Source organism: Mustela putorius, unplaced genomic scaffold (genome assembly GCF_011764305.1).
Source record: "Mustela putorius furo isolate JIRA1106 unplaced genomic scaffold, ASM1176430v1.1 tig00000224_pilon_pilon_pilon, whole genome shotgun sequence".
Lineage (NCBI taxonomy): Eukaryota > Metazoa > Chordata > Mammalia > Carnivora > Mustelidae > Mustela > Mustela putorius.
Genome location: NW_025421321.1, coordinates 13,447,493 through 13,462,101, shown reverse-complemented (window position 1 = coordinate 13,462,101; position 14,609 = coordinate 13,447,493). Strand labels below are relative to the sequence as shown.

Below are 14,609 nucleotides of genomic sequence, written 5' to 3'. Positions count from 1 at the left end.
TGCTATGTATGTAACAAAGGATTGGTATTCAAAATATATAAGGAATTCCTATAAGAAAATGACAAATAGGGGTGCCTATTGGCTCAGTTGGTTAAATGTCTGCCTCGGGCTTAGGGCATGATCCCAGGGTCCTGGGATTGAGCCTCATGTCATTGGGCTCCCTGCCAGGGAGCCTGCTTCTCCTCTCCCTCTGCTGCTCCCCCTCCTTGCACTTTCTCTTTCTCTCTCTCTCTCTCTCTCTCTCATAAGTAAATGAAAACTTAAAAAAGAAAAAGACAAACAGACCAACAGAAAAATGGGTGAAAGATAGGAACTGGCAATTCATAAAAGACAAACTACAAGTCAATACTAAACACAAAGAAATCAGCTTCGCTGCTCACCAGTATAGAATTAAACAATAATGGGAAACCACTTCCACTTTTTACTTTGAATCAACAATACTTTGATTTGTCTGTGAAAGTATATATTCCCTTAATTTTTGAAAGATATTTTCACTGGGGATGAAATTCTTCTTCACAGAGATTCTACTCCTTGCCCCCTCCAGCACTTTAAAGATTGATTCCATCATCCTCTGGCTTACACAGTTTCTGATATGAAGTCTGCAATAATTTTTAAATCTTTGTACTATGAATAGAATGTCTTTTTCCTGAGTCTGAACCTATTGATTGCTTTGTTTTTTGATAGTGTATTTTCCCCCTCCTTTTTTGTATGTTTCATAAATTTTTGTTGAAATCCAGTCATCTTGTATGTGACAGTGAAAATTGATGCAAATAGTTTTAGACCTGGAAATGAGCATGCTTTTCCCTCTGCTAGGGATTTAGTATAGGGGTTTGAGTCAATATATTCAGGAGATGCTATGTGGCAGACACTGTTGGTTGCCTTTCCAAAGGTAATCTCTTCTTTTTTCCTTGCTAAAAAATTTGAATATCAAGGGGTCCCTGGGTGGCTCAGTCAGTTAAGTTCTGTCTTTAGCTCAGGTCATGATCTTGGGGTCCTGGAATCAAGCCCTGCATCACATCAGGCTCTGTTTTTCCTTCTTGCCTCTGACCTTCCCCCCTGCTCTGCTCTCACAGGCACTCTCTCTCTCAAATGAATAAATTTAAAAAATCTTCTAAAAAATCATCCATTGACAGAATGAACAGAAGGCTCAGACCTTGCCTCTGCTTACCCGCAAAACTGTCTTCACCAATTCTCCCACCTCCTCTATGCCCACCCTGATCTTTGATTTCTTCCAGTTCCATAACTTATGTATGCAGTTCTCTCTGCTGAAACAGTCTTCCCTCTACATCCTTGCCTAGCTAATTCCTGCTTATCCTTTAAGTCTTGCTAAGGGCATTGCCTTTTCTAGGAAGCCTTTCAAAACCTTCCTGAGTATGTTTAACTGGGCCCCTTGCATTCTCCCACGGCACCCAATGCTGTCCCCTAAATAGCACTTGGCATACTGAATGGTTATGATTCCTCACTAGAATGTAAGCTCCTAAGGGCAGGGACCATGTGTGTCTTAATCACTGCAGCACTCCCACGTGGGACTCGGATCCTCACACATGGTTGGGCCACAGTAAATATGTGCTAAACAAATGAATGAAATTTAACCTCTAGAAAGGAAAATAAGGCACACACATAAAAAAAAAAACAAAAATATAAGTCCAGAATCATGATGCCACCAGCTTTGGTTTTCTTCTTTTTCAATATTCCTCTGGCTATCTGGGGTCTTTACTGGTTCCATACAAATTTTAGGATTATTTATTCCAGTTCTGTGAAAAATGTCGATGGTATTTTGATATGGATTACATTGAATGTGTAGATTGCTCTGGGTAGCATAGACATTTTAACAATATTTGTTCTTCCAATTCATAAACATGGGATGTCTTTCCATTTCTTTTGTCTTCCTCAATTTCTTTCATAAGTGTTCTGTAGTTTTTAGACTACAGATCCTTTGCCTCCTTGGTTAGGATTATTCCTAGGTATCTTATGGTTTTTGGTGCAATTGTAAATGGGATCAATTCCTTAATTTCTCTTTCTTCTGTCTAATTGTTAGTATATAGAAATGCAATTGATTTCAGAAAAGACCCCAAAAAGCCAGAGGAATGGTGAAAAAGAAAACCAAAGCTGGTGGCATCACAATTCTGGACTTCAAGCTCCATTACAAAGCTGTCATGATCATGATCATTACATGATCATTACAAAGCTGTCTTGATCATCAAGACAGTATGGTACTGGCACAGAAAGAGACACATAGATCAATAGAACAGAATAAAGCCCAGAAACTGATCTCAAGTTTGTGGTCAACTAATCTTTGACAAAGCAGGAAAGAATATCCAATGGAAAAAAGACAGTCTCTTCAACAAACAGTGTTGGGAGAATTGGACATCCATGGGCAGAAGAATGAAAATGGACCATTTTCTCACACCATACACAAAGATAAACTAAAAATGGATGAAAGACCTAAATGTGAGACAGGAGTCCATCAAAATCCTAGAGGAGAACCCAGGCAGCAACCTTTCAAACTCGACCTCAGCAACTTCTTACTAGACATGTGTCCAAAGGCAAGGAAAACAAAGTAAAAAATGAACTATTGGGACTTCATCAAGATAAAAAGGTTTTGCACAGCAAAGGAAACAGTAAAAAAACTAAAAGGCAACCTATGAAATGGGAGAAGATATTTACAAATGACATGTCAGGTAAGGGATAGTATCTAAGATCTATAAAGAAATTAACCAACTCAACACCTCCAAAACAATTCAATCAAGAAATGGGCAAAAGACATAAACAGACACTTCTCCAAAGAAGACATAGAAATGGCCAATAGGCCCATGAAAAAATGCTCAACATCGCTTGGCATCAGGGAAATACAAATCAAAACCACAATGAGATATCATTTCACACCAGTCAGAATAGCTAAAATTAAGACAGGAAACAATAAATGTTGGCAAGGATGTGGAGAAAGGTGAACACTCCTACACTATTGGTGGGAAAGCAAGCTGACACAGCCACTCTGGAAACCAGTATGGAGGTTCCTCGAGAAGTTAAAAATAGAGCTACCCTACAACCCAGCAATTGTACTATTAGGTCTTTGCTCCAAAGATACAAATGTAGTGATCTGAAGGGGCACCTGCATCCCAATGTTTATAGCAGCAATGTCCACAATAGCCAAACTATGGAAATGGCTCAGATGTCCACTGGAAGATAAATGGATAAAGAAGATATGATCTATCTATCTATGACTACACACACACACACACACACACACACACACACACACACACAATGGAACATTACTCAGCCATCAAAAAGGATGAAGTCTTACCATTTATATTGATGTGGATGGAATTGTTGGGTATCATCCTGAGTGAATAAGTCAGTCAGACAAAGACAATTATCATATGGTTTCACTCATATGTGGAATATAAGAAATAGCAAAGAGAATCATAGGGGAAGGGAGAGAAAAATGAGTGGGAAAAAATCAGAGAGGGAGACAAACCATGAGAGAATTTTAACTCTAGGAAACAAACTGAGGGTGGCTCAGGTGGGTTGCTCAGGAAGGGAGGTGGGTGGGATGCTAGGGTAACTGGGTGATGGGCATTAAGGAGGGCATGTGGTGTGCTGAGCACTGGGTGTTATTTGCAACTGATGAATCACTGAACCCAACATCTATAGCTAATGATGTACTATATGTTGGCTAATTGAATTTAAATTTAAAAAGAAATAAAAATAAAAGTTAGGTTTGCTAAATTTCAAAAAATTCCCACTAAAGTTCAAGGGATCTGAACAGGCTAACTGGGGGAAGCTTCCCAGCAGAGGTGGAAGTGAGCTGGACTTTGCAGGAATCATACCGGGGGGAGGAAGACATTTCTGGAAGGATGAAAGCCAAGGTGCCAGAAATGTGTATAGAAGTAAGCAAAGCAGCCAAGGTGGATCCAAGTTTTCAAGTGAGGTGAGTGCCAGATATAACAGACTAGATTATAGAGGGTCTTGACGGCCAGGCTAAGGGGTTTGAGCTTTATTCTGTGAGCAAAAGGGAATCCCTTAAATATTTTGAGTGGAGTTGTGGCACAGACAGAGTCAAAGTTCTGACTAGGAATCTTGAGAGAGTATGGGGTGGTTGAAGCAGGTGGGTTGGAGCTGGGATCACCCTTGAAGTAGCCATTGTGATACTCGGAAGTGTAAGTAGATGGGGGTATTTGCTTGAGGAATGATCCCTCTCCCATCATTAGCCTATGCTTTTGGACTCAAAACAGAGATTCATATATAAAGCAAATACAAAAAGCAACTTAAAAAGACCTGTAGAAAGACCAAGTCAGGCACGGTGACCCTATAGACGGGAGATCAAGAAGCAGACCCAGGGAAAGAAAGAAAGAAGGTCTCCAGGCAATACCTTTACTGAAAAAAATGAGTTCTTTTGAAGTCATCCCTTTCGACTGAGGCTGTAAAGAGAATTTTGTTCATTTTTGCAAATGCCAGTGCCCTTTGTGGTTTGTAGTGTTTTCAACTACAAGACCATTTTCCTGCTGTCACTGAAAACTGTAACATTTCTTCAGACTACAAAGTAGGGTCACAACAATACTAAAGTGGGTGAGGGTGATTTTCTCCAGAAATGCCTTTTAAGATAGGACAGGAGGAAAGATACTCAAGTAAGAGTTTTTCATCCCAAGCACTTGCACTTTAATTATGATAACAGTCTGAAAATTCCTAACACCTTTCATGTGAGGTGATCAAAAGCAATTTTATTACACTCATCATTTTTATTTATATGCGGAAAACTCTTCTGATTTCAGCAGAGGCGAGATTTATTATATACTTGCATCAAAGCTACTGAATCACACACCTGACAGAAAGTCATATTTTACCGGAAAAAAATGAAGCCTTAAAATTTTACTGTCATAAGGTTTCTAGTCCCCTCCTTGTGTTTTAGCGTTCCTGCCAAACATGCCAGGAGAGAGGGTGCCTTGAACTTTTCTGACCCTATTATGTCAAACACATCTCTCATGTGCTTCATACTTCACCTCAATTCACTGACAATCCGGTCTGAGGTTTAAGAAATTCTTCACAGGAAAAACCTCAAAACACACACTGTATCTTCCACTCACATCTGGGGTCATATATCAAAATTGCCCTCACAGATCAGCTCCTGGCTTGTTCTGACGGAAGGGAAGGGATGTCTACCCTCAGGCCTAGGAGATGGCTCTCCTGAGTGCCTGCCCTTCTCTTCTTTTTCCCTCAGGTGAAACCTCACTTCCCTATTAGGAAACCTACCCCATTTCCAGTGTTCTGAGTCCTTGGACAGATGGTCTCTGAGAGCCCACGAACCCTCCAAATAGTTCCTCAGTAGTATTCAGCCAGCTGTGCTCTGCTCCTTGGGGCCCCAGTTTGTGAAGTCAAGTTCCTTTATTACTAAGAAACATGCATAGTTTAAAATAATGAGACTCCGTTGAATCTGAACGAGTCGGGGGTGAGGCCCAGACATCAGTTCAATTTTTGAAGCAGCCCAGGGAGTCTCTTTCCCGTCTCGGGGTTCAGCTCCTGGGTCTGTGATACCCGAAAATTGAGAGCTTCTTCACACTGGCACCTTGTAGCTCTGCCCCATTACCACGCCACAAAACCAATATATTGAGTTACACTGGAAGCACCATGGCCATTGTTTGGATTACCAGGAGAAAAAGAGGAAGAGGGAAGGTATGGAGACTCAAGAACATTCAAAGAAGACAAAAAGGATGATTGGTCTGAAAGGCAAGCTCTACCATTAACAGCGCCAGGCTGAGAAAATACAAACGAAAATGACTATCAGGACGCATGAAAGGAGAAGCTCCAAACAAAAGAATGATGGTGAGAGACTCCATGAGGAGAGGTGCTGCACGTCTACTGGGCAGGGAAGGACTGTCCCCAGCTCAAGTCTTTTCCAATGGGATGAAACAAAAATGCCAAGAGAAAGCGGGCAAATGGGAAGTCCCTTTGCCCCAAAGTTCATGCCCAGGGAGAAACAGAAGTATGGAAAGTGTTTCAAACAGGAAAGAGAAACAACAAAGCATGGAAGAGGTTAGTTACTAAAGTCTGCTTTCCTGAAAATGGCTTCCTTGAAAACCCCCTAAATACGAGAGATTTTGTAAGGCCAATGGGCTTACATTGCCAAATGCCCATGCAACACATTCTGAATGGAAAGCCACCTTTCACTTGCCAATAGTTGGCGTAAAAATGAATCCCTCATCCCCGCTACGTACTACTTTGGGTGTTATTACCAAAAGGTACAGTCACCAAGATGAATTTGAGGGAGTTGGGCCATGTAACACAAGGAGGCGAGAGGATCTGGGGAAAACATGCCCGGGTACCAATGATCCTGAAAGCAATAGAGGCACAAAGGCAGCCCTGCTGGTTGGCCAGCAGTTTCCAGTAAGTAATTCCTTAGAATTACCGACGACCACAGACCAATCAGGAAAACCACCATTTCTGTGTTGGTTCTGTATACCACCAAACAGCCCGATGTTTCTACAGTCACCAACAGAACTATTTATTCTATTGTTTAAAAAAAAAAAAAAAAAGACACACCAAAAAGCCAAAGAAACCCCAAATCCATGAAAATAGCCCAGTTTTACAAATTGGTTTTCATTTTTGAGTCTGTTTAGCATCTGGATGTTCCTAAGTTTGAATAATTTTGAAAAGCAATTCTAGAAATATCATGGTTTGTTTCTGCATTAAGAAATGGGTCCTCAGGGGCGCCTGGGTGGCTCAGTGGGTTGGGCTGCTGCCTTCGGCTCAGGTCATGATCTCAGGGTCCTGGGATCGAGTTCCGCATTGGGCTCTCTGCTCAGCAGGGAGCCTGCTTCCTCCTCTCTCTCTGCCTGCCTCTCTGCCTGCTTGTGATCTCTCTCTGTCAAATAAATAAAATAAAATAAAATAAAAAGAAATGGGTCCTCAGCTAGGCTGATGCAGTGTTACTGGAAAACCAAGTACGGTTCAAACCCCCTTTTATTGTAAAGGTTAGTGCACACTTAAATACAGAACTTAGGCAGGAGATTTCCTTTCTGAGATCTTACCTGAAATCTCTTCCACTTCATTTTCCTTCATTAATCCTACGAAATGTAGCATTAACACATAGTCACATTTGTTTATAAAATATTTACACTGAAAGTACAGGAGAGAAGGCACGGGACAATAAAGAGGAGGAGTTTAGAAGAATTTGGATAAATCTTTTTACTTTTGATTCTTCCAATAAGTTGGTGAATTTGTATTTGAAACATATTTTCCTCTTAATCGTGAATAGTAACACCAACTTGGAACTGTATTCTCTACTCAAAATATATGGAAAATTGTACCAAAATGTTTGTATTTTCATACTTTAAGATGAAGGTATGAAATGGCTAAAAATTCAAGTAATTCCAGCTAAAATAGTTTTAAAAAGACTGTACTAGGAGCGCCTGGGTGGCTCAGTGGGTTAAGCCTCTGCCTTTAGCTTGGGTCACAATCTGAGGGTTCTGGGATCGAGCCCCCCATCAGGCTCCAGCTCAGTGGGGAGCCTGCTTCCCCCTCATTCTCTGCCTACTTTTGATATCTCTCTCTATCAAGTAAATGAGTAAAATCTTAAAAAAAAATAAAAATAAAAAAGACTGCGCTGATGCCCTTAAAGAGACACTTCTTTGCAGTTACTTGGATAATATAAAAAAGGTCATGTTTTAGGTTTGTAAGCAGTTCAAATCACTTTTGTAATCTGATTTATGTTTGTAGCTTTGAGCTTTAAGTTGTTCATCATATTACATTAGCCTCTAATCACATTAAAGTATTTAAATTCTTTTTTTTTTTTTCAAGTCTGTCTTGAAAGTACAAAACAAAACAAACAATAAAGCAACCCCGGTAATTTTAAACTGCAGCCAGGGTTCAGAACCCGTAGATTAGAGGATCTCTAAAGTTCTGTCATCTTTAGCATTCCACGGCTCTAGAAGGTACAGTGGATTACTAGGATACACCAGTCCCCTTTCCTTTCAAAACATGATGACTAATGCTAGAACCGCTAATAGTTTCAATTCAAAGACCTACATTCCTGATTTAGTTATTGCTGTCTAGAGCTCTGTGGTGAGTTGAAGGCATTATCTGGACTAAATGGGAAAAAAATGTATCAACCAGCAGTGTCTAGCATGAGTCATAGGGAGAGAGAGGCACTCAAGATTTCTCCTGGCCTGTCCCAATCCAAAGAAGAAACCATATAGGAAGAGATCTTAGATAAGAATGTAGATCAGGGCTATCCATAGTTTTAGGGATATACTGCTGTATAACAAAACTTTCCAAATCAAAGTGATCCAAAACAACAACTGTGGGCTCCTGTTGGTATGAATTGGACAGGGTATGGGAGAGACAGCCTATCTCATTTCCAAGCAGTGTCAAGAGAAAGGAGGTTGCCTGGGGCTGGAGGGTCAAGATGGCGTCACACTCCCATGCCTCTCCTTGGTTGGAGAGGCTGGAAAGGTCTATGGGGGTTGGCTGGTCTCCCTTCTCCAGCTGGGTCCTTACATGGTGTTTCAGAACTCTAGGACAGTGAAAGTAAAAACTCTCAGGCCCCTGAAAGGCCTCTTACAAGGCTCAGACAAGCACAGCATTGTCTCTGCAGAATTCCCTTGGTCACAGTAAGTCATAAAAGGAAATAAACTCCACCTCTTGATGGGAAACACAACACAAATGTCCAAGGAGGAAAGGAATTGTTGGCAGCCATCTTAGCAGATAATTTACCATACCCCTTTCTCGGCTCATATGATGGATCCACTTGTGTGGCTACTGGCCTAGAAATCGTATCATAAAACAGGTGAAGAAAGCAGGTCAAAATTCCTGATTATCCAATCCTAACTTACATTGTTTAAATAGTATAAATAATACCACGTGTATATTCTGCATATTCTATTCTTTAGTACATACATTTACATCACTGCCTTAGCTAATATCTAAATGTTATCAGATAGCATCATTTACTAAATTATCAGCTTCACCAGTGACTATCAGAAAAAGATAACATGGTTGCATTTTAGCCTTATAAACTCTTGAAGGGACTGTATTTTGTTGTATTTAAGAATACTATTGGGGGGAAAAAGAGAGAGAGAGGGAGGCAAACCAAGGAACAGACTCTTAACTACGGAGACCAAACCGATGGCTCCCAGAGGGGAGGCAGGTGGGGGGATGAGGGAAATAGGTGATGGGGATGAAGGAGGACACTTGTGATGAGCACTAGGTGATGTATGCAAGTATTGAATTACTATATCATACAAACAAAACTAATATTACACTGTGGAAATAAAATAAAAACTTAAAAAAAAAATTCTATTGCACATAGGAAATTAAGAACACAATAGGAAGGGAGCTGTTTCCCCAGCAGCACTCGTACCTGTAACCCAAACTGGTAGAGTCTCTTGGGTGTCAGTTTCATGATATTGTGCACAGCCATGAGATTAAGAGCAGGAAGTGGAACCAGTGGCTTAAAATCCACTTCTAGGAAATTACACCCCCCACTCCACTCTAACCTCCCCCGATCATGCCCTTAGAGCATCTGTTTCCTCCTAGAGGTAGTGTTCTGCCTTCTAAGTCTTTTGTCCCCTTCACACCATACGATCCCAAAGACTTGGCAGGATTGGGGGAGTGGGGTCTTCTTTTTTCTTTCTTTTTTTTTTTTTAATTTATTTGACATGGAGATAGAGAGAGAGATCACAAGTAAGGAGAGAGGCAGGCAGAGAGAGAGAGGGAGAAGCAGGCTCCCCACTGAGCAGAGAGCCTGATACAGGAGTTGATCCCAGGACCCTGAGATCATGACCCAAGCCAAAGGCAGAGGCTTACCCCACTGAGCCACCCAGGCGCCCCGGGGTCTTCTTTTATCTTAATTACTCTTCAAATAGAATCCAGCCCTGGGTTCTCTTCTTGAAACCATGTCAAAGAGAGTGTGGCTTGGCCCACAACTCCAAGTGGAAAAACTTATTACCAATTGAGCTTCACTTGTTTCCACGTGGTAGTTCTACTGATTAAAATTTCAAAACGACTTTCTTTGTTATTTAAACAAAAATGAGACTTGGGAAAATTTTAAAACAATAAGACAATTGAAATGAGGACCACAGGAGTAGAGTTGACATACTGCCTGTCCTTTGAAGTTTACTGGAGAAAAGTGACATGAATGATGTCATAGACATGATTACATAGACCACACCCAATCACTTATCCCACAAGTGCTTATTGAGCACTTAATATGTTCCTGATATGGTGTTAAGCACTGAGCAAATAGAAAAATAGGACTCTGTTCTGGCTGTGATATTCTGAGTAGGGAAGGCAGACCAGATATATAATCCATTACATTGAATGATATCTTTTGTAGTCTAATAATAAGAATACTAAAAATATTTTTATAGCACTTACCATGAACCAGGCATGGTTCTGTGTGCTTCAATGTATACTAATTCACTTACTCCTCAGAATAGCTCTATGATCTAGATTCTCTTATTATCCCCATTTTATAGATCAGGAAACTGAGATGCAATGGTCCTATCGATGTAGCAATGCTACCATTGTAAAGGACAGGAGGAGTTGCTCAGGTGAAGAAGGGATATTTGCAAACCTGAGGACAACCTTAGGGCTGCTGAGAATGCGGGTGGGGCTGCGGAGGGTGTGAAGGGGGGCCCCGAGTGGGGTGGGGAAGGTAGGCATCGATGGTGAAGAGCAATGCATACTGTGACCAGGAGGTCCATGTGGGGCCAGCTATCTTCCCCCCCGGTCTGCTCAGAGACTCTCCCCTAATTTGAAACCATGTCCTCACAAATGACAGGCTGGAAATTTCTAAAACGGAGGTAGAAAACAATTTTGGTTTTCAGAGTCTTTTAACACACATTGTCTTAACTATGTATATCTCGTGTTTTGCCGTGAAGAAAACAAACAAGGAGATAAATGTCACCCAGTAAATAAGTCCAGAGCCAGGCCTGTGCCAGGCCCCAAGTGTCCATTTAGCTAGTCCTGTGTCCAGAGGGTCTCAGTGACACAGAAACGATAACGGGACATTTAGGATGCTGTGACCCCATTGGAGGCAAATTCACTCACTGTGAAAATGACATTAGAGTCTCATCGTTACTGTAGTCATAACATGACCCGCAGGTCTTGGTGTCATTACCTGTAAGATAAAGGAAGTGTTAAAGACGATGTCCACAGGGCCCATCCAGCTCTATTCTTCTCCACCTCCATCACTGTCCAAATGTAGCCTCATTATTTTAGTCAACTGTTGTTTTTGGCTATCGCCGAGTGTCCAGTTCCACTCACAACAGAGCTGAGTTGACGGACTGTGTTGTCAGAGCTGGAATCCCGGCACCTGGGACACAGCCTGAGGCATGTCTGTATTCCGGCTGAGTCTCTCACTTCAGTTTAAGCTAACCTGGAAGCAGCCAGCATTTCCATGTCCCACTGTGGGATCTGCTTTGTAGCCTGAAATGAGATACGTGTCTCCCTATTAATATCCTCACACTGTCTAAATGCATTTTAAAAGCTCACTGTGTCCAGCAACCTGTGGGCCTGTTTTTGTTATTGTTGGTTGGAGTCGTGCATACCTGACCCACAAGTTCACCCCCAGTGCAGCTTTATCTGATCAGGGAAGCATGACTTGGAGAAGGCATGGGCACATTTCCTTTGCAAAGCAGACACTCCTGGATGTGTTTTTCATGCTGGATATCTGTACCCACTCGAATGGATGGCCATGGTGGTTCTCACCGGGTGGAGTGTGAGTGCCAATGAGGTTGTGGAGAGAGAAGAAGGCATTGCAAAGATGACCACATGGACTGAGTCAACTGCCCCAAGGAAAGGGACATAGGGCAGTGACCACCTTCTATTTATACAGGGCTGTTCAATTGTCAATAAGTCTTTGCATCCTCCATTCATTTGATCGCCATAGTGCCAGGGAGGTGACCAGGAAATAGATAATCCTCTCCAGTGACAGGAAGCTGAGGTTTGGTGAATGGCCAAGGTTACATGGAAGGGCATGTCTAGAACCCAAGCCTCCCACCTCCTAGTGCAGTGAGCTTTGCTCTGCACCCTGCTGCTGCAACCACTGGGATCCGAACTTGAACTTCCTGAAGGCACAGATACCCTTACTCAACAACGTATGTCTCGGGATTTGACATACAAAATCAAGAAATATTTGTTGAGTTTCTCAAGTTTTAGCTTGATTAATGAGAGAGACTGAATTTACTTGAGTAGGGACAAAAAGACTCCAAGCCCTTATGGGGCCTGCAAGACCCTCCATGATGTGGTTCCTATTGTCTTTCTGACCTCAACTCTGACTTCACCTCTTCTGCTTCCCCTAGTGCTCACCTCACTCTGGTCACTTTGGCCTCCTTGCTGTTCCTTAACTGAGCAGACACAGCTCTGCCTCAGAGCCTTTGCACTGGCCGTTCCCCTTGCCTGGAACACCCTTCCTGAGTTACCTTCATAGCTAATATCCTCACTTCCCTCAGGTCTATGTTCACACCTTACATTCTCTATGAGGCCTGCCCCAAACACCCTATGTGAACATGTAACTCAGCTCCTGCTCTAGTACTTTCAATCACTCTTACCTTGCTCTTTCTTTCATCAGCATTTTTTGCCTCTGTCACAACGTATACATTTCTTATTGTTTATGATCGTTATTTATCATCTGCCTACAGCTGATAGAATACAGACTCCAGGGAGGCAGATGTTTTTAACTCACAGATGTATCCCAAGTGCCTCTAATAGCCTCTGGCACATCGCAGATCCTCAATAGATACTATTGAATGAATGAGCGAATGGGTTTGCAGAGTTACAAATGCACTTCTATTTCATAGAGAGGTCTTCCTTCTGTAAGACCCTCTGTTCAATGGTCTACAAGATGAAGCGTGATAGAACCAACTCCTTTTGGTGACAGGATTGGCAGGGAATCTGTCCCATTACTTTCATGGAGGGGGAAAGGAGCGCCGTGACCTGAATCACTGACGGAGGATCTTTTCCACTGGGCGTGGACCTCTTGACTCTAGATGGGGTTCTTCCAAAGAGGAATAAAGGAGCAGATGGAAAAACAAAACAAAAAACCAGAAAAACATCCTTCATGGTAGATTTTCAGAGGAGCTCTTACTCTCAGAAGCAGGAAGGCATAGCACCAAGAATGCTACCTATCACAATTGTAGATATTGAGGAGTGACAGAACGTGGCCCCAGACCTACCGATGTGGCAACAAATGCAGGAGCCAGCACAGGGATTCCAAGCAGGTGGGCAGGCTCAGAGTTCAATGGGCAGGACTTCCGCTAGAGCCAGGTTCCGGGAGTGCTAAGCAGTAGGTCAGTGGCTGAAGAAAGAGAGGATTTCCCCAACGTTGTGGAATCTTAGTAAGTGTGCCAAGCCTGGGTACAGGCCAGTGATAAGGCTGGCATCAAGCCCATATACAAGCTTGTATGGAATAAGCGGGAGTCTTTGCTCCGAGGGCGGGGAGGGGGAACGTTGCGGGATCCTAGGCTGGTCACCAGGGCAAGAGCCTGAGGGAGAGGAGCCGGAGTTCAGGCAGGAGGCTAGCGCTGTGCTCAGTTACCAGATGGGCAGGATGGGTGGTTGGTAGTCTGGAGACCCTCAACATCTCCCTCTTCTTATCCCAGACCTGGTTTGGAAACTGGGGACAAGCTGGGCCAAAGCAGGGAGAACCAGAAAAAGGTGGTGTCAAACAGACCCAGCTGCAAGAGAGAGAGAGACAGAGACAGAGAGATAGAGACAGAGAGAGAAGGATTCAGGGCACAGCCGACTGAAGTGCCCAAAGGCCTATTCACAGGGAGAAGTGACTAAGTCTGGCTCCTCTTTATTTAGCAAAGTACTGAGGAGAAAGACTGCACAGGCGTTCAAGAGTCAGGGTCAAAGCCCAATATCATGGCTTTAGAGCGGGCAAGTAGTTATTATATCTAAACCTTCATTTCCTCACAAGAGTGCCAAAATAGCCGAAGGAGAGAGCGCTCAGAAAGCCCACACACCTCACGCACACCCTGAGAAGGCCCTCTCTGAAAGGACCCAGCCCCTCTCTGAAAGGACCGGCAGTCTCTGACTTGTCTACCTCGGCCTTGACCTTAGCAGGTTGGAGGAAGGGAGACTGTAGCACACCCCCGCCTCACAGCCAGGTCTCTCCCCCACCCACCTCCATCTCCAGTGCCCACCCCACCGTGTGCCCAGCCAGAGCCAGTTTATTTGAACTAAGAATTTTAATGTAAATATGCAACATCCCTTCCCCTCTCCATCCACTCAAGGGGCAGGAGCGTGTGTCCGCCCCCGTCAGCTGCAGCAAGAGTGCCCTGTGTGCAGAGATCCTATCTATGCTGAAAAGAGCAGAAATATTAGATGAGGCTAAATAAGAAAACACAGATTATTGCTGGAGACCCCTAAGGCCTACTTTGTCTGGGCAATAGTTTGTTTTACTTTTCACAGAATTTATTTTGGCTACAGCCAGATTGATGGTGATTATATCTGAAATCCCTCCCACCTATCTGTCACATAAACACTTCGTTTAATTCAGGTTTGTAAAAAGCTATGGGCCAATAGGGAGCCAGTTTTTCCGATTAATTAGCAGATGCTAATGCTGGGCACCTTGTCACATGGTCCAAAGGCTCAGAGGCTGAGGG

General features: G+C 42.9%; 1 pseudogene; it reads left to right on the top strand.

The window, feature by feature from the left end:
• The first annotated feature begins 3,860 nt into the window (after nucleotides 1-3,860).
• Nucleotides 3,861-14,609, top strand: part of LOC101676699 — a 79,952-nt pseudogene continuing 69,203 nt past the window's right edge.